The sequence below is a fragment of the Aquarana catesbeiana genome, linkage group LG01 (assembly GCF_042186555.1).
Source record: "Aquarana catesbeiana isolate 2022-GZ linkage group LG01, ASM4218655v1, whole genome shotgun sequence".
Lineage (NCBI taxonomy): Eukaryota > Metazoa > Chordata > Amphibia > Anura > Ranidae > Aquarana > Aquarana catesbeiana.
The window spans coordinates 955,143,233-955,162,160 of record NC_133324.1 but is presented as its reverse complement, the minus strand read 5'-3'; the positions used below and the strand labels follow the sequence as shown (position 1 = coordinate 955,162,160).

General features: G+C 42.1%; 2 pseudogenes; both read right to left on the bottom strand.

The window, feature by feature from the left end:
• Positions 1-575: 575 nt before the first annotated feature.
• Positions 576-7,212, bottom strand: LOC141126534 (legumain-like; annotated as a pseudogene).
• A 10,030-nt stretch (positions 7,213-17,242) lies between these two features.
• On the bottom strand, positions 17,243-18,622 carry LOC141121968 (legumain pseudogene; annotated as a pseudogene).
• Positions 18,623-18,928: the final 306 nt, after the last annotated feature.

Here is an 18,928-nt window from a genome sequence, read left to right as displayed (position 1 = left end):
TAATGACAATCCTCATTAATGTGATCTGAAGGTAACAATCCTTTCCAGCCTAAAATATCCATTAAACAGACAGGTAGTTTTGTGGTTCGGAATTCGAGCCAACTTAGATGGACTTGGCTGTGTAAGTGAAGGCTGGGGCTTGTACTAAAAGTTTGTGAACGAGGAGCCTTGGTTCACATTGAAGCAACTTGACATTTCAAATTGCATGCCAAATCAGCGGCAATTGCCAGAAATGGCACCGTCCGAATTGGTGCGACACCATATAGTTCCTGTACTACTTTTTGGTAATTTCGGGGTGCGATTTCCACCCCAAAATCAGGAACCTGCACAGATGTCTCTGAAATCACCCCCGAAGTCGGCACTGACACACGCAGGAATGAAATTGTGCAAGTTCCTCTGAACACAATTTCATTCCCGCTGTCAGTGGGAACCAGGGCTTAAGGCAAGTAAACGTTCTTAGAGTAGAGATTAGGTTTGAAGCAGCAGCAAATCTCAGAGGGGGCAAATCTCAGAGAGGGTTAATCATCACTTACTCATTTCTCCCTCTACTAGAAGACTTGGTGTCACCAGCTGTGTTAGTGCAAATTTTGGGAGACATTAATCATAGCATGGGTGATGCTCTCTAGTGAGTATCTGGATTCACCAGAGTGTTCAACTGTCTCATGGAATATTTATACGGAGGGTTGTGACAGTTGAAGTACTGGTTCTTGAAGTGCTCAGCTGCTGCGGAGTTACACATTTGATCATTATTTCAGTCTGATCGGTGAGAAGCTCTGCTAACTCATCAGACTCTGTCACCACAAAAACACTCTTCTTCACTGATTCCTTGATCAAGGCTGTGGCCTATTGTAGGGCCTTTATCCTGTTCAGTATTTCCCGGGCCTCAATAGCATTGTTGGTAGCCAGGAACTCCCCTTTTAGGATAAATAAGAAAATTCGGAATGAGAGGAAAATTCAGAAGCACCACATCCCAAATAGTAAGTTTAAAAATTGGAGAGGGGCATTGAGGCCATTATGTAGGCCTCAGGGACTTTTAACGGTGCTGAGATCAATGATATACCGAGCGTATCATAAAATAATATTTTATTAGACAATCTCATTAAAAAAGACAGACATTAATAAAAGGCAATATACAAAACAGAAAAAAAGAAGGGATAATCCTTTGACACAGAAATTAATACCACTTTCTCAACATGTTTCGCTTTCATAAGCTTCTTCAAGAGATATATTTGTGATATTAGAGTCAACTATGGAAGAATAGAAAGAATATATATATATGTAAACAATACATGTACATGTCTGCTTATCCATCATACAATCATAATATTTAAATATGAGCAAAGTACAAAATGAAAAAAATAATAAGCAAATCTGTATATATATGTAAACATCATATATTAAGATAAGGATATATAATATACAATATGTATCTTAAAAAAAAAAAAAAAATATTGTAAGAAAGGTTTGTAACTCAAGGTATCATTTAGGCCAGGATGTTTCAAAGCATTGAGGGTGACAATCCACTTGGTTTCACGTTGTAACAAGATTTTATCGTAGTCACCCCCTCTTTCATTTGGGGGGACATGTTCCAAAACATAAAAGTGCATCATCCTGTCATCAAATTGGTGATGGAGACCCATATGTCGACTTATAGGGGTCTCCATCTTTTTTTTACACACTAGAGAGACATGGTCTCTGATCCGGTGGAAGAAGGGGCGTTTGGTTTTCCCCACATAATATGCATTACATTCGCATGTCATTATATAAATCACGCCTATGGATTGGCATGTAGCCAGGAAATTAGGATTATACAACTGACCATTAGGAAGAGTGATATTGCGAGATGCATAAATATATCTGCAAAAGTCACATTTGTGGCAGGGTTTGGTGCCTTTGTTCTTGGTATGCGTTGTAGGTGGTGGGGCACGATGACTATGGACTATATGATCTTTAATTGATCGGGATCGTCGGAAAGTAATCTCGGGATGGTCTTTGAGATGTTTGGACACCCTGGGATCTCCCATCAGCAAATACCAGTGCTTTTGCAGCAGTTCCCGCATTTGCCGATGTTGTCCGGAGAAGGTGGTAATCATTCTCAGGCCTGGGGCTAATTTTGGTTTTGTGGGTCTATAAGTTAGTTGACTACGTTGGATTCTTTTAGCTCTAAGGTAGGCTCTTTTTAAACATTTATTACTGTAGCCCCGTGTCTTGAGACGTTCCCTCAGTGCCCTGGCCTCGGATTCAAAATGGATATTCTCACTGCAGTTTCTCCTTAATCTTAGATACTGTCCATAGGGAACATTATTTATAAGTGGTTGGGGATGGGAGCTGGCAGCATGCAGGAGTGAATTTCCCGCTGATGCTTTTCGAAAAAGAGTGGTTCCTATGGTTCTATCTGGGTTGATAAAGAGGGTAACATCCAAGAACGTTAAAGTGGTTTGGCTTGCTTCCATGGTGAAGGTTAAGTTATAGGGATTGGTTTTCAGGCCCTCAAAAAAGGATGAGAGATCCTCTCTACTTCCAGTCCATATTAGGAAAACATCATCAATATATCGTTTCCATATTGATATGTTTTCCGTCAAGTTTTCCAAATCTTCCCCAAAGAAAAGACTCTGCTCCCACTCCCCCAGGTACAGGTTCGCATAAGTGGGGGCACATCTGGTCCCCATAGCGACCCCCTGCACCTGGAGGTAGTGGGAGCGAGCAAACAGAAAGATATTGTTCATGAGGATGAACCTCAGGAGGTCCAAAATGAAGCTCCTGTAGGTATCGGGGACATCCCCATCTCGAGAAATGAAGCCCTCTACAACTGCCACCCCCAAATCATGGGGGATGGAGTTGTAGAGGGCCTCCACATCCAGGGCTACAAGCCACGCTCCCTTTGGGATAGTCAGACCATCCAAAACTCTAAGAAGTTCACTGGTATCTTGTAAATAAGATGTCAAACCCTCCACATGCGGTCTAAGAAATTCATCTATTAGTTGACTAGCATTTTCCGTAAGGGATCCGTTTCCGGACACGATCGGTCTGCCAGGGGGGTTGTTTAAATCCTTATGTACCTTGGGGAGGGCGTACAGTGTGGGAATCCGAGGACAGGGCACATTAAGGAACTCCCATGTCGATTTTGTGATTAGGCCCTGATTGTATGCGGTCCCAATCAACTTTCTATAACGTATGGTCATGTTGGTAACATGCGTCTCTGAGACTTTCTTATACCAGTCTCGGTTTTGTAAAAGGCGTAAGACCATAGATTCATATTCAGTTGTCATCACTACTAAAAGTGAGACCCCTATAAGTCGACATATGGGTCTCCATCACCAATTTGATGACAGGATGATGCACTTTTATGTTTTGGAACATGTCCCCCCAAATGAAAGAGGGGGTGACTACGATAAAATCTTGTTACAACGTGAAACCAAGTGGATTGTCACCCTCAATGCTTTGAAACATCCTGGCCTAAATGATACCTTGAGTTACAAACCTTTCTTACAATTTTTTTTTTTTTCCTATGTATATAATTTATTTATGTATTGATTGATGGATTAATTTGTTTGGTTATCATAATTTCTGATATTGAATGTGGTATGAGCTTATGCTTTGTCCTCGGTCTCCTTTCCTCTATATTCTTTGGTATGCACGGACACCCCGGGCACTTAGCTAATCATTTCCTAATCAATGTTTTGACTGCTACGTTGCCCGCTTTTTGGACACCAAGTGCTGCTCTTTTCGTTTCTGATTCACTCATACACACGGCATTATTATACTACAATATCTTTGTTATTATCTTTGGGCTCCTTTAATGCAAAACTCAGAGCATAGAATCCCCAAACAGGGCCGTGTGACAGCTACGCTATATCAGAGGCTATTTACTCTGACCGTGTCATTATATACCATGTATAACTCAAATTTATCTTTTTTTGAGCCCTGTGAGCCTTCTTAGTATCAGACTCAGGGCATAGGATTTCCCAAGATGGCCTCGGGTCCGCCTGCAGTACCCGACGTCACTTACGCTGCTTTCCGAATGGGAATCGGATACGTGCACATGCGCAGGTGTCTCTCTCGGTCCGCAGCGTGACGATGAGTCAGACGTCGTCACGCTGGAGAGGCTTAAAAGCGGGGTTTTTTGTTTCCCCGCCAACTTCTGTCATTTTCCTGTTTGACACGTGGGGCAGATGGATTCTCCTGACGGGCAACTTTGTTCAATAGAAATCTTGATTACCAACAGTAAGTCTTTTCATCCACCTTCTTTTTTGTAACAATTATGCATTCCAATATATACGATACTTAGAGATATCCTCTCACTATGCTCATACCCTTCAGGTTCTCTGTGAGAGTTTGCAGTAATATCTCCAGGTCTAGCTCATCCATCAGCTGTGTATGGACGTATACTGCCCCCTTCTTTGACTGCTACTCCACTGCAATATAAGAACCGTTCCTTCATATTTTCAGCAATTTTGCAACCCATCATCCTTTTGGATGTAACTTCTTGTCATTTTCAATTGATTCTACTAGAGGTATTTTTTTATTTCTTTTTACCCTCATACATAATGCTACTGATAAGTGCATTTTAATTAAATTGACCTTATTCATTCAGACTTACGGTTTTCAATTTTTCTCTTTTTAAAGAATTCTCATTTTTAGGGATTTTATCCCTCTCTGCATGCCTTTTATAGTGAGGTGGGGACTGAGGAGAAAGCATTTGCCATCACACAAAAATCCCTCCTTTTTAATTATATATATTTTTTTCTACAGGTAAGCTTTTTCAAGCTAAATGATGATTATATACATGAAATATGTCTCCTTTTTTTTTTTTTTTTTTTTTAAGATACATATTGTATATTATATATCCTTATCTTAATATATGATGTTTACACATATATACAGATTTGCTTATTATTTTTTTCATTTTGTACTTTGCTCATATTTAAATATTATGATTGTATGATGGATAAGCAGACATGTACATGTATTGTTTACATATATATATTCTTTCTATTCTTCCATAGTTGACTCTAATATCACAAATATATCTCCTGAAGAAGCTTATGAAAGCGAAACATGTTGAGAAAGTGGTATTAATTTCTGTATCAAAGGATTATCCCTTCTTTTTTTCTGTTTTGTATATTGCCTTTTATTAATGTCTGTCTTTTTTAATGAGATTGTCTAATAAAATTATTATTTTATGATACGCTCGGTATATCATTGATCTCAGCACCGTTAAAAGTCCCTGAGGCCTACATAATGGCCTCAATGCCCCTCTCCAATTTTTTTCCCCTTTTAGGATGGCCATGGGCACCTCTGGGCTGGGGATCAGGTCCATATTGTGTACTGGTTCATCATGTGAGGGGGCCACTGTTTTAGTGTTACCCTGGAACTGGCTCACCTTCATCTTGGAAATAGTGTGGTTCCCATACTGCATCACCTGCTGCTATTGATGTTTTGCTTGACCAGTAAAATATATGAAGTGTCTCCTTGTCTGAGTCCTCCATCCAGCTGACGCTGTAAAAATTGCTGAGGTTTGTGTCTGACTCCCTCACCATAATAACAGGTGGAAGAGGCCTCGTGAGGGTTGGCGGTTGTGGTGGCGTAAGCTTCATTGTTAGGAATGCGATTCATTATGTAGCCTGATTCACAGGCCTCAATGTCTAGAACCATCTCATTGTACTTCCTGTTGTTGTCATACATGTTCTGAACGGTCTTGTTCAGTTCTTTGAAGTGGCGGTCATTACTGGGAAAAACCAGCAGACCTGGATCTCCAAGATCAGTGAAGTAGCTAGATATGGTTTTTAGGTCCACTCTTAATCACCTTTTGTGTTCCCTTTCTCTTCATCGCCTCTGTGTCACCTCTCAGTACCACCAGGAAGTTGTCAGGAGTGACGAACTCCTTTTGTGTAGTCCTTCAGCACTCCAGTTTAGAATGATTCCTTTTGTTGGATTTTCTTCATTATCTACAATATTGTTGTACTTAATCACCCCGATCTGCTCATCAGGCATACCGTTCTTCTTGACTATTTGATAAGCTTGGCACATGTCAACCTGGTGTCTGTAGTTTTACCAGCCAGTGCCTCCCCCTATTGTCTAGGTCATTGATGGGCATGGATGTGGCCAGGACATCGAGGCAGAGGATTAGTCTCACTGGAAGCATCTTAGATAAAGTAGCAGGACCCTGCTCCCCTCCAGCCGTCTAGGTGTTATGTCTCTGCCCACCCACAATGGTGAGATTTCCCTAAAGTAGTTTGTATCTCGGCCCCTCCCACAATAGTGAGATTTCCTCTCAGTAGTGTGCATTTTCCCCTCTTACCTTCCTACAAGGCCATAATGAAGGTTTTACTATTCTAGCTGGAGCACACATTTATCGCTCTATACTGAAATTTAAAGTGAATGCATTTGAGTGGGTTATGGGGTTGAGGAGATGCCATGTTATAGCTTGGTACTGGGCACAAAAATGAGTCAGATTTTGGTAAAGTTACTAAATGTTGAAGTCATCACAGGGAAAGGCCAGCAGACCCTCAGCTACGAATAAGCATCCGATGATGTAAAACGCGTTAGCGTATCCGCTACCCTGCATTTTCCTTGTATTTGACTGTATTTTGGATTTTTATTTCAATAAAGATGTCCTCACTCCACAGTGCGGCTATCCAGGATTTCCTTTACTTCACTGCAATTCATGCAAAGCCAGCACCTGGAACAAGTTCTTACTAGGGCGGTGTCATTTCGGTTTAAGGAGTGTTTGTGAGCTGCATCTCCTTTTTCTCCAGCAGACCCAGAGCTCTGTGATTAGGAAATAAGATTAAGATTGGAGCTAACAACCATATCTTCATCACCTTCCCAGATCCTTTTCCCTTCATCTCCTCTGTGTCAGCTCTCAGAACTGCTAGAAAGTTGTCAGGAGTGGCAAACTCCTTTTTGTGTAGTCCTTCAGCACTGCTGTATACATGTCTGTCCTGTTGGGCCAGTTTAGAATGATTCCTTTTGCTGGATTCTCTTCATTATCTGCAATATTGTACTACATATACCCCCCGATCTGCTCATCAGGGGTGCCGTTCTTCTTGACGATTTGATAAGCTTGGCACACATCGGCCTGATGTCTGTAGTTTTACCAACCATTAGAGCCAGCAGGATCACCCAGTGCTTCCCCCCATTATTTAGGTCATTGATGGACATTGATTTGGCTAGTACAGCGAGGCTAAGGATTAGTGTCACTGGAAGCATCTTGGATGAAGTAACGGGATCCTGCTCCCCTCCAGCGGTCTGCAGTCTGGGTGTTCTGAAATTAAAAAGAAAACAAATCGGCACAATAAAACAACCCCTGTTGGCCTAAAGCAGCTGAACACCAAGGGTCAACTTTCAAATCCCTGAGAGAAAATATGAAAAATAGTAGTGCAGCGCTAAAATATATCATCACAATGAGTAATGTCCATATAAAATGAAGGGCAATCAGTGAAATCTTCAGTGGTGAGCTGATATATCATGCAAGTGACTTTGTGGGTAAAAGAACCTCCACCAATGGTTGAAATGGCTGCTCACCTCACAGAATGGACCCTTTAATTATGGAGGGTCAAACATGCTTTCCCACACAGGGTGTATACTAGATAACACCTCCAAAGAAGTCCTTCATATGAGTGGTGGCATCACAAATCCCATAGCGTTAAGATCATGCAAATAAAAAGCAATGCATAGTGCTCTCCGCTAAAACAATATTTAATAGTAAAATTAATTAAAAACTTACAAAACAGGCACTTAAGTGCCGAGTGTGTACAGCATAAGGAACACAAGCGGTGATAGCTACGGGTGCCGTCACGTGACTTCCGTCAGTATGCGTTACGTCCCTATGGGTGGGACTTCATCAGTGTATACAGAAGTAATGTATCTAACCGCTTTACATAATGTGTAAAAAATCACCATGGTAACAGCACGTCCTATTTAACACGGAAACCGCATCACATGACACCACGTTGCTCCACCTAACACGACATAAGGCGCAACAACTAAGGCTATTCAAGGAGTGTCCCCATAGGCGAGAATACATAAATACTGAATCAGAATGTGGCCACACCGGCTCATAAAAATACATGCTGCATAGTATAATATTGAGAGAATATAAATAGCAAATATTAAAAACATTTGCGGACAAAGCCAAATGTAAAAAACTCAGAAAAATAAATAAAATCTTTCTAAAAATATAAAATCAAACATGACATCGCTCGCAGCCATCAACTAAAACATGTTCAATCATTGATCAGTAATGAAACAATTTGTGTCAAAATCCGCATTCAACCCTCCCGGGGTTAATACATTGGTCTCATATATCCAGTAGGATTCCCTGTGACTCAACTGACTAATGAAATTACCCCCCCTCCAATGTTTGGTCACCCTTTCAATCCCCCAAAATTTAAAACCCTTAGGGTTTTGATGATGGAACAGTTTAAAATGGCGGGATACGTTATGTTTTTTCAAACCTTTTTTAATGTTGTTTATATGCTTGGCTATACGAACATGTAGAGGTCTAGAGGTTCCTCCTATGTACTGCAACCCACATTCACACTCTAACATGTAAACCACTCCTATGGTATTACATGTAATCAATTGTTGAATGTTATATTCTTCGTTGCAGAGGCTAAAAACTTTTTGCGTTTTTTTATTACTCACTTTGGAGTGCTTACAGGGAACACAACGTCTACAGGTATAAATACTCCCCAAGTCTGGGTGTTCTGCCTCTGCCCCTCCCACAATAGTGAGATTTCCTCAACACTTTTCTAAAAGAACATCGATTGTGACTTCTACCTTTAATACTCTTCGTCCTTTAATGAATACACAGTATCCACAAGTTTTCATCAATTTTTGTGAACAACTTCGTATCAGTCTTGTTCTCTTGGTTCTTCGTGATGGGAGTTGTTTTTTTTTTTTTTTTTACATCATATTCTATGGATGCTTATGGAATACACCATTCAGTGCCTGCAGTTGGTACAGTTGCATCAATGCAGTGGCATAAACTCCACCTTTAATTTTGTTCCCACTCCTGCCTTAATGAGGGAATGTGGATGAAGGTCAGTGCAAAGAAACTAAAGCCCTGTAGTACCCTTTCCAGCATTCTTGAAAAAGATGTCTGCAACATTCCGACCACATCACCGGCTACTATCAGGTAGGAGACCTTTCCCCGAAAAAGAAGTACAGTAAGCAATTTAGTCATACCTGATATTGCATGACTCCACTGGATGGTGGTCTCTGACACGACATGCAGCCTCAACGTACAGTAAGAGACTGGACTTTTGCAGATCTTCAGCCTCCATAAAGCCATCTAGAAGTGTGCGTTCTGGAAAATGCCTTGGAGCCATGAAGACCACTCTTCTCCTCCTAACACTTATTAGGAGGTTGAATTACTGGAAATTGTATTCAAACAACTCCATGGCTGATTTTTGCACTAAATCCAATCACCCTCAGAGGATCAGGAAATACTGCATGTGATACCACCAGCAAAACCCTGGTGGTAAATATTGTGTTTTTTTTTTTTCCATATGTGAATTGAACTTAACAGCTTACCGCATGCTTTCTTACAATATTTACTAACACATTTTTCATTAAATACCACAGAATTGTGTTTTTTTTGTGAATTGGATTTTTTTTTTACTGCATGTGATAATTCATGCAAATTAGTCACGTGACCTTATTATCACATGCAGTAACCTTTTCGTGAATTGACCCTTATATGATTCTTCGTGGCACTTGGCTGGTACTCGGCATATAGGCCTCCAGTGTAGGTATGTAGGTTTTCTGTAGCCATCATACCACAGCTGATTTGTTCCATTCTTGCAGATCTCAGTCATCATCTGCTCGCTAACAAAACCAAAGAAACATTTGTTCGTGGGACTTTAGAAAGAGTGGTGCTCATTAATAGGTCCAACAAGGTTCTATAAAAGTACAAATTTTATTAGAATTTAACAACATGCCTGACCTTTTGAATATTCGGCATACCCCTATGCTGGGGGTTTCTGTGTTTTTTATAATTGATGTATAGAGAGCATAGAGACTGCAGCTCCAGCAATACAACAGTGTTTTATTAATTAGGCTGATATTCATAATGTACTTTGAACAATTCAATTTTATTCTGCTTTTTTTTATATGCAGATATATACTGTTACTTGTACCAATTTTCTTTGTTAAATTCTAATACCATTTGTACTTTTATATAACTTTGTACCTATTAGTTAGCACCACTCTTTCAAAAGTCCCACGGGCAAATGTTTCTTTGGTTTTGTTAGACAGTTTTTGGGTCTGAGTGCTGCTCACGTCTGAATATATGGAGGCTTTCTCTTCATCTGCTCCCTCCCATTGACATGCTGTAACATCCAACCTTACACAGAGTGTAGTTTGACAGGTAGAACCATTGCCCAAATGTCATACAGGTACCACACTGGTTGAATTTTTTGCAGTTCTGGTCCTTCGCCAGGTAATTGTGTGCTTGCAGTGCACACCCTTTATGCGGTTTCCATAAAAAAAAAAAAAAAAAAAAAAATGCCCTCCAAGGAAACTCCCAACCTGGAGAGCCCTTAAATAGTAACATTAGAACATATCTAACAGAGTATACAGGTTTACCAATTCCTTTATCAAGGCTTTGGCCTCCTTTAGGGCCTTTATCCTGGTCAGTACATCCTGGGCCTCAACAGCATCATTGGTAGCCAGGAACTTCCTCTTTAGGATGGCCAAGGGAACCATTTGGGCTGGGGATCAGGTCCATATTGTGTACCTGCTCCAGGGTCAAGGTGAAGGGCCACTCTTTTAGCTGTACCCTGGAACTGACTCACCTTAATCTTGGAAATAGTCCGGTTTCCATACTGCATCACATGACTGGTATTGGTGTGTTGCTTTACCAGTAAAAACTGTTTGTGTAGTGTCTCCTTGGACAGATCATCCACGTCTAAGTCCTCTATCCAGCTGACACTATAAAGATAGCAGAAGTTTGTGTGTTACTTCGTGCCATAATGAAAAGCATAAGAGGAGCTTAAGAGGTCTAGAACCATCTTTTTTTTGTACTTCTTGTTGTCATACATGTACTGAATGGTCTTGTTCAGTTCCTTGAAGTGGAGGTCATCACTGGGAAAACCAGCAGACCTGGAGCTCCATGATTAGTGAAGTACATAAAGATATAGTTCTTACTATTAATCACCTCCCCATATCTTTTTCCCTTCACCGCTTCTGCATCACCTTAGGACTGCCGTTAGGAATTTGTCAAGAGTGAGGAACTTATTTGTGTTTTCCTTCAGCACTCCCGAATACATGTCTTCTCTGCTGGTATGGTTTATAATGATTTCTGTGGTTGGAGTCTCCATTATCTGCAATATCGTCATACATCACCACCATAATCTGCTCTTCAGAGATGCCTTTCTTCTTGACAATTTGATAAGCGTGGCACACTTCAGCCTGATGTCTGTAGTTGTACCAGTCATTGAAGCCGGCCACCAGGACCACCTAGTGCTTCCCCCTATGTTCCAGGCCATTGATGGGCATGGATGTGGCCAGGACAGCGCGAGGCTGATGATTTGTGTCACTGGAAGCATCTTGGATTAAGTAACAGGACCCTGCTCCCCTCTGGTGGTCTGCGGTCCAGGTTTTATCATGGTGATAAGACCACATATTGTGACTGCTCAAAAAAATAAAAATGTAGACATGGATGGGGGAGTTTGCTTTGTATACATACTTGTTTCCTTTATTATTGCATATCAGCGAGTAAAAACAGTGGCTAACGTGTTTTGGCGAATAGCCTTGATCACAGTACACCTAACAATGAAAACAGAAAATATATATATATATACACACACAGTATCTCACAAAAGTGAGTACACCCCTCACTTTTTTTTAAATATTTTATTCTATCTTTTCATATGACAACACTGAAGAAATGACACTTTGTTATACAAGCTGTACACTCACTACTTTACGTTGTAGCGGTGTACTTTTGCTGTCCCCTCAACATAACTCAACACACAGCCATTAATGTCTAAATCGCTGGCAACAAAAGTGAGTACACCCCTAAGTGAAAATGTCCAAATTGGGTCCAAAGTGTCAGTATTTTGTGTGGCCTCCATTATGTTCCAGCACTGCCATAACCCTCTTGGGCACAAAGTCATGGAGCTGGTGATGTTCGAGACCTTGCGCTCCTCCACCTTCCGTTTGAGGATGCTCAATAAGGTTTAGGTCTGGAGACATGCTTGGCCAGTCCATCACCTTTACCCTCAGCTTCTTTAGCAAGGCAGTGGTCATCTTGGAGGTGTGTTTGGGGTCATTATCATGTTGGAATACTGCCCTGCACCCCAGTTTCCAAAGAGGGGATCATGCTCTGCTTCAGTATGTCACGATACATGTTGGCATTCATAGTTCCCTCAATGAACTGTAGCTCCCCAGTGCCGGCAGCACTCATGCAGCCCCAGACCATGACACTCCCACCACCATGCTTGACTGTTGACAAGACACACTTGTCTTTGTACTCCTCATCTGGTTTCCACCACACACGCTTGACATCTGAACCAGATAAGTTTATCTTGGTCTCATCAGACCACAGGACATGGTTCCAGTAATGTCCTTAGTCTGCTTGTCTTCAGCAAACTGTTTGCAGGCTGTCCTGTGCATCATTTTTAGAAGAGGCTTCCTTCTGGGATGACAGCCATGCAGACCAATTTGATGAAGTGTGCGGCGTATGGTCTGAGCACTGACAGGCTGACCCCCCACCCCTTCAACCTCTGTAGCAACCTACAACACTACTGCACCCTGTCCTGCATCCTTCCCAGCTGCCAGCAGAGTCACCCAGTGCACGGTGAAAGATAGGTAACGTCCCTGTCCATGCCTGCTGGACCATGAGTCAGCAGTAATATGCACCTTACCGCTGACCGCCCTGTCCAGCGAGGCATGGACATTGCCTTCCACATGCCGGTAGAGAGCCGGAATCGCCTTCTGTGAAAAAAGTGGCATTTGGGAACCTGCCACTGAGCTACCGCACATTCCACAAATTCAAGGGAAGGTGGGCAGAGTCTACCAACTGAAAAGGCAGCAGTTGAAGTGCTAGCAATTTTGCCAAGCTAGCATTCAACCGCTGGGCATGTGGATGGCTGGGAGGGAACTTCTTTCGGTGGTGCAGCAGCTGGGGCAGGGAAATTTGCCTGCTAGAATCGGACGTTGATGTACCGATTAGCAGATTGCCTACAAGTACTTGGCAGTGGCACACCTAATTCCTCTCAGGTTTCTGAGAGGACTGAAGGTATAGTGGGGTTGGAGATCCCAGCTGATGAAGAAGAGTAAGGATAGGTCCGCCTTGTTCTTTGTTGTGGGTCTTTTAGGTAGTGTTGCCAATGGGCTACATAGGGATCTCGATATATGTCTGATTTAAGCATGTGGTGCCCAAGCGCTTGCTGTCTAGTCCATGCTTGATACACTTCAGACATATGTTGCAAATAGCAACGGTGCAATCTGCTGCACATGTCTCAAAAAAGCCCACACCAAAGAACTTTTGGAATAACACGCGGAGTCACCAGCAGCCTGCACTTGCAGAGCTCTGCGGTGTGATGCAGGTGGTTGGCTGCCCTTAAGCTGGCCCCTGGAGGGCATCCTGCCTCGTTGGAGATGTGCCTCCTCCTCCCTCGCACCCACGTAGAGTCAGTGAGCTCATCACCCCCTCCCTCCTCATCACTGGAGCAAACCTGGCAGTATGATGCAGCTGGGGGAAGATGACTGCCAGTTGTCCTTCTGGGGCAACCCCTCTCTTTGGGCTCACGTTACTGCCTTCCTCAAGCTGGGTAACATCATCGGAGCCTTCATAACGCTGCACATCCTCCTGCAGCATGTAACCAACACTGTGGTCAAACAGTTTGGGGGACTCCTCCGGTGGGTCTAGGGAAGGAGTAACTGATGGTGACCTCGAGTCCAAGGAATAGGCCACTTTGGCACGTGCATTGGCAGCCAAGGTAGCCTGGGTGACAGAGGATGAGGATGGCTTTCTCATCCACTCTACCAACTCTTCAGCATGTTGTGGCTCAACAATGCCAGCTGCTGAGAAAAAGGACACGCATGCCCAACGGCCACGTGCTGATGAGGATGCACGATGTCTATGACCAGCACTGTTGCCTCTAGAGACAGAGCCTGCTTGCCCTATTTTATTGGCCTGTGACTGTCTGCCTCTCCTTGTTGGCCTTCCAGACATACAGTCTTTGATGTATTGGAATAGGTACAAAAGGAATGGCCTGCAGTGAGATGTAGCTGCACAAAGCTGGGATGTGTGTGTTTATACTGCAGCTAGCTGAATCACCTACCCACATGTAGTATTATTAAGAAGAATTGTCTGCAGTTAGCTTTAGTTGCACACTGCACAGGATACAGTACACTAACTGAAAATACTGCAGCTGCCTGCCTGTAAGAGTATATTAGTGAAGCACTAACCCCCGAAGGAGCTGCGGAATAGATTTGGGCTTACCGTTACCATCTTCACAGTGTTCATCATAGGGGTCCCATAGTAGATATTCAATTGAAGACACTGGCTCCAAGTCACTGGCTCCAACACTTAATCCTTTTTCCAAGTTTTATCGAAGAAACAAAATATGCAATAGAGGGTAGACTTCCAGGCGGCCTTATATAGTGTGGGTTGTGTACTAAATCCCCTGCGGCATAATTGGCCAAAGCCACCCTGCGTTTGGCCAATTACGGCTCTCCGTTCTTACTGTGCTGTGATTGGCCAAAGCGTGCGGGTCATAGTGCATGCTTGGCCAATCAGTCAGCAATGCACTGCGATGCAGCAGAGAATTATGGGCCGTGACGCGCCACTCGAATTTGGCGCAAATGGCCCATAATGTTAGTAATTCAACGAACGGTCGATATTCGAGTCGAACTCAAAGCTCATCCCTACATCTCACATACAGGACTGATGACTTGGCTTTTTACATGTGGTATGATGGTAAAAAAATATATTCAAAATGTATTGCACATTGATAATAAATAGCAACATAAACATGGGGATATACGCAACAAACACAAATATTGGGAGCAGCAATGGAAACCAGCTGCAAGGAAAAGCCCAGAGCTTTGTCAGACAGACAACGTCCAACGCATTTAGAAAAATAAAATGCAGATCATCTTCAGGGACAGATGGCTTGCAGATTCTGGATCTGTAGATTATATCTATGATAATAGAATGTATAACATCAGGGGTATGCAGATATACACAATATGCATAAAAAAATATACATGTATTTTACAGTTGTATGCAAAAGTTTAGGAACCCCTGACAGTTTCCATGATTGTCATTTATAAATATTTCAGTGTTTGGATCAGCAATTAAATTTTGATATATAAAATAACTGAAGGGCACCAGTAATATTTCAGTAGTGAAATGAGGTTTATTGGATTATTTGTATGTAAAAGATATTTAGCAACCAAGCACCTGTCAACATCAGAACACTCATAACATTGTCTACGCCTCACATACAGGACTGTTGACTTGGCTTGTTACATGTGGTAGTCTGAACCTCTCATGATATCTCTAAGTCATTTTCCACATTGTCAATGTTCTGTCCCAATGATGATACAAGGAATGTGTTCTCTGCAGAGTCTTTTCCAGCAAGGTTGGCTTTGTTCACCCAAAATATACCTTGAACTTCATTTCTTTTTCTGTCAAAGCGAATGCTGTTACTTGGTTTATCGATATCTATCCAGCTTTGACCCTAATGATTGTACAAGGCACTGTGTGCTCGGAAGTTATATTTTGGTGGTCCACTTTCTCTTCCCACTCCTACACAGTCATATTCGTGACCACCCCTGGTCCCTGTAGATGTTGAAGTACCAAAACAGCTTCCAGATAATATATAATGTCCAACTTGACATTCAAATCCAATATTTGGTCGTTTTGGGCTTTACCAATAGCGTTAAGAAAGGTCTCCTTTGCTGTCTCCAGAAGCCTGTGGCATGTAGCGGGAGTTCTGGAGATGATCATCAAGGATTCAAACCTTTTACCGACAATGTCATGGGATATCCATTTCATTTTCTTTGGTGATTTGCATAGTAAACAGAGTATTGAAAAAGTTTTGCACGTGCTTTAATTATTTACTGGCTCTTGAAGAAGCATTTTATGGCATTAAAAATTGATTAATCTTTTTGATGTCCTTTAAAGTTTACATATTATATTTTATATTTAGGGTCCTTAAAATATAAAAAAACAGCCTAGGTCCTCAACCTCCTGATTATAGTTCCAAAATGTTAGGCTACATTCACACATGAGCAGAGTGACTTTTATCATTTTTTTTTTTTTTTTTTTTCAGCATTTCATAAGTGTTTTTCTGTTTTTATGTGCAGGCGCTATAAGCTCAGTGTTCTGACAAGTGGCATTTGAAAATGAGTTTATTGTTTTACATCATCAGAGTGATCCCTCTCTTCCTGGTTTTGCTGTGTGCTTGTTCTCTCAAGCTCTTCCGTGTGCCTTTCCCTGCATTTCTCCAAGTCTGGTGAACATGTCTTTCAAGGATGGTTCCTGGCATGTGCAGCAGCTGCATTACTAATACCGGAGGAAGAAGAGATAAAAAGCAAGCCCAGATACTGGGTCCATCCTGTTAATGCAAATAGAGAACGTCTAGGCCAGTTCTGGGCAATGTATAATGATCTCAATACGCATGAGGAGAAATTCTTTGAATATAGATGGATGTTCATCTCCTCATTAGCACAAAGCTTGTAATATATTAACACCGTCACAGAGCTCTCTGGTTGCTATAACCAAGTCTAACATTGTTGTAGCAACCTCCTCCACCCCATTCACCTTTTTGACTGCGACAGCTGAAAGTAAACCACAAGGGTGGGCATGCTAGCTGACATTGTCCATGTGCATGGATGTTTTTTGGACTATATCAGCCACCACCCTTATCCCCAGCTGCTAGCTTAGTGAATATCCCATCCAGAAGAAGAATGGGGCCATGGATAAAGATGCTATGAGGCAATTAGCCACACAGCGGACAGTGTTCTGGCAAGATGAACCGGTACAGAGGATAGAGTGTCCACAGTATTGACACTCCAACCTCATTGCCACCTCTGTTCATACAGGAGTTAAGTGTACTTGTTCCTGACAGGAACAGATATCTTTCACCCCCCTGAAAATGGTGCATAAGATCAAGGGCATTCATTGGTAGTGTCTATGGAACTCTCAAAAATCCCTCAGAATGCTTATTCTATTACCTACCAACGACGAATATTTCCTACAGTTTTGATGAGTTGCTTGGGTCAGTCTCTCAGCATTTGCAGCTACATGAAACTTTCCTTTTGGAACAATATTCTATAGGTGGAAAGGCTCAGAACTACACTGAGGTAAGTGTTTTTTTTTTTATATTGTTATATGAATGGGGCTTTTTCATTTTTCTTTTCAAATGTATACACATCAACACCCTGTCTCCATACCCTTCCCCATAAAAGCCTACCACCCAGCCCCCCGGCATAAACACACATTTTGCAGGAAGTATACTTGCAGTGCACACTCTTTGTTTTTGGTTTTTTTTTTGTGTGTGTGTGTGAAAACAGCATAGTCTCCAAGGAAACGCCCAACCTGGAGAGCCTTTATATGGTAACATTAGAACATATCTAACAGAGTATACAGGTTTGCCAATGCCTTTATCCTGGTCAATACATCCCGGGCCTCAACAGCATCATTGGTAGCCAGGAACTTCCTCTTTAGGATGGCCAAGGGAACCTTTTGAGCTGGGGATCAGCTCCATATTGTGTACCTGCTGCAGGCTCAATGTGAGGGGCCACTGTTTTTTAGCTGTACCCTGGACCTGTCTCACCTTAATCTTGGAAATAGTCCAGTTTCCATACTGCATCACATGACTGATATTGGTGTGTTGCTTCACCAGTAAAAACTGTTTGTGTAGTGCTTCCTTTGGACAGATCAACCACGTCTGAGTCCTCTATCCAGCTGACACTGTAAAGATAGCAGAAGCTTGTGTCTTGCTTCTTGCCATAATAACAAGTGTAAGAGGACTCGTGAGGGTTGGGGACTGTGGCAGAGTAAATGTCAATGTTGTTGGGTAGGTGATTCATCAGGGAGCACGATTCACAGGCCTCGATGTATAGAACAGCCTTTTTTGTACTTCTTGTTGTCATACATGTACTGAATGGTCTTGTTCAGTTCCCTCTAGTGGAGGTCATCACTGGGAAAGGCCAGCTCCATAATTAGTGAAGTACATAAATATATGGTTCTTAAGTCTACTTTTAATCACCTTCCCAGATCATTTTTCCTTCACATCCTCTGCGTCACCTCTCAGAACCACCGCCAGGAAGTTGTCGGGAGTGATGAACTTATTTGTGTAGTCCTTCAGCACTCCCACGTACACGTTATTTCTGTTGATCTGGTTTTTAATGATTCCTTTGGTTGGATACTCATCATTAACTAACTGTGATATAGTCATACATCACCACCACGATCTGCTCTTCAGGGATGCCTGTCTTCTTGACTATTTGAGAAGTGTTGCACACTTTAGCCTGATGTCTTTAGTTGCACCAGCCATTGGAGCTGGCCACCTAGTGCACAACCCCTATCTGGGTCAATGATGGGCATGGATGTGCCCAGGACAGCGAGGCTGAGGACTAGGGTCACTGAAAGCATCTTGGATGAAGTAACAGGATTCTGCTCCCCTCTTGTGGTCTGCGGTCCAGGTTTTATCATGGCGATGAAGACCACAGTTTGTGACTGCCCAACAAAATAAAGAGACATGGATTGCTTTTGAATAAATGCTTGTATCCTTCTTTATTTCATGTCAGTGCGTAAAAACAGTGGCTAATGTGTTTCGGCCTTAATCACAGGACACATAAAAATGAAAACAGAAGTGTATGTATGTGTTTGTGTGTGTGTGTGTGTGTGTGTGTGTGTGTGTGTGTGTGTGTGTAATATATATATATATATATATATATA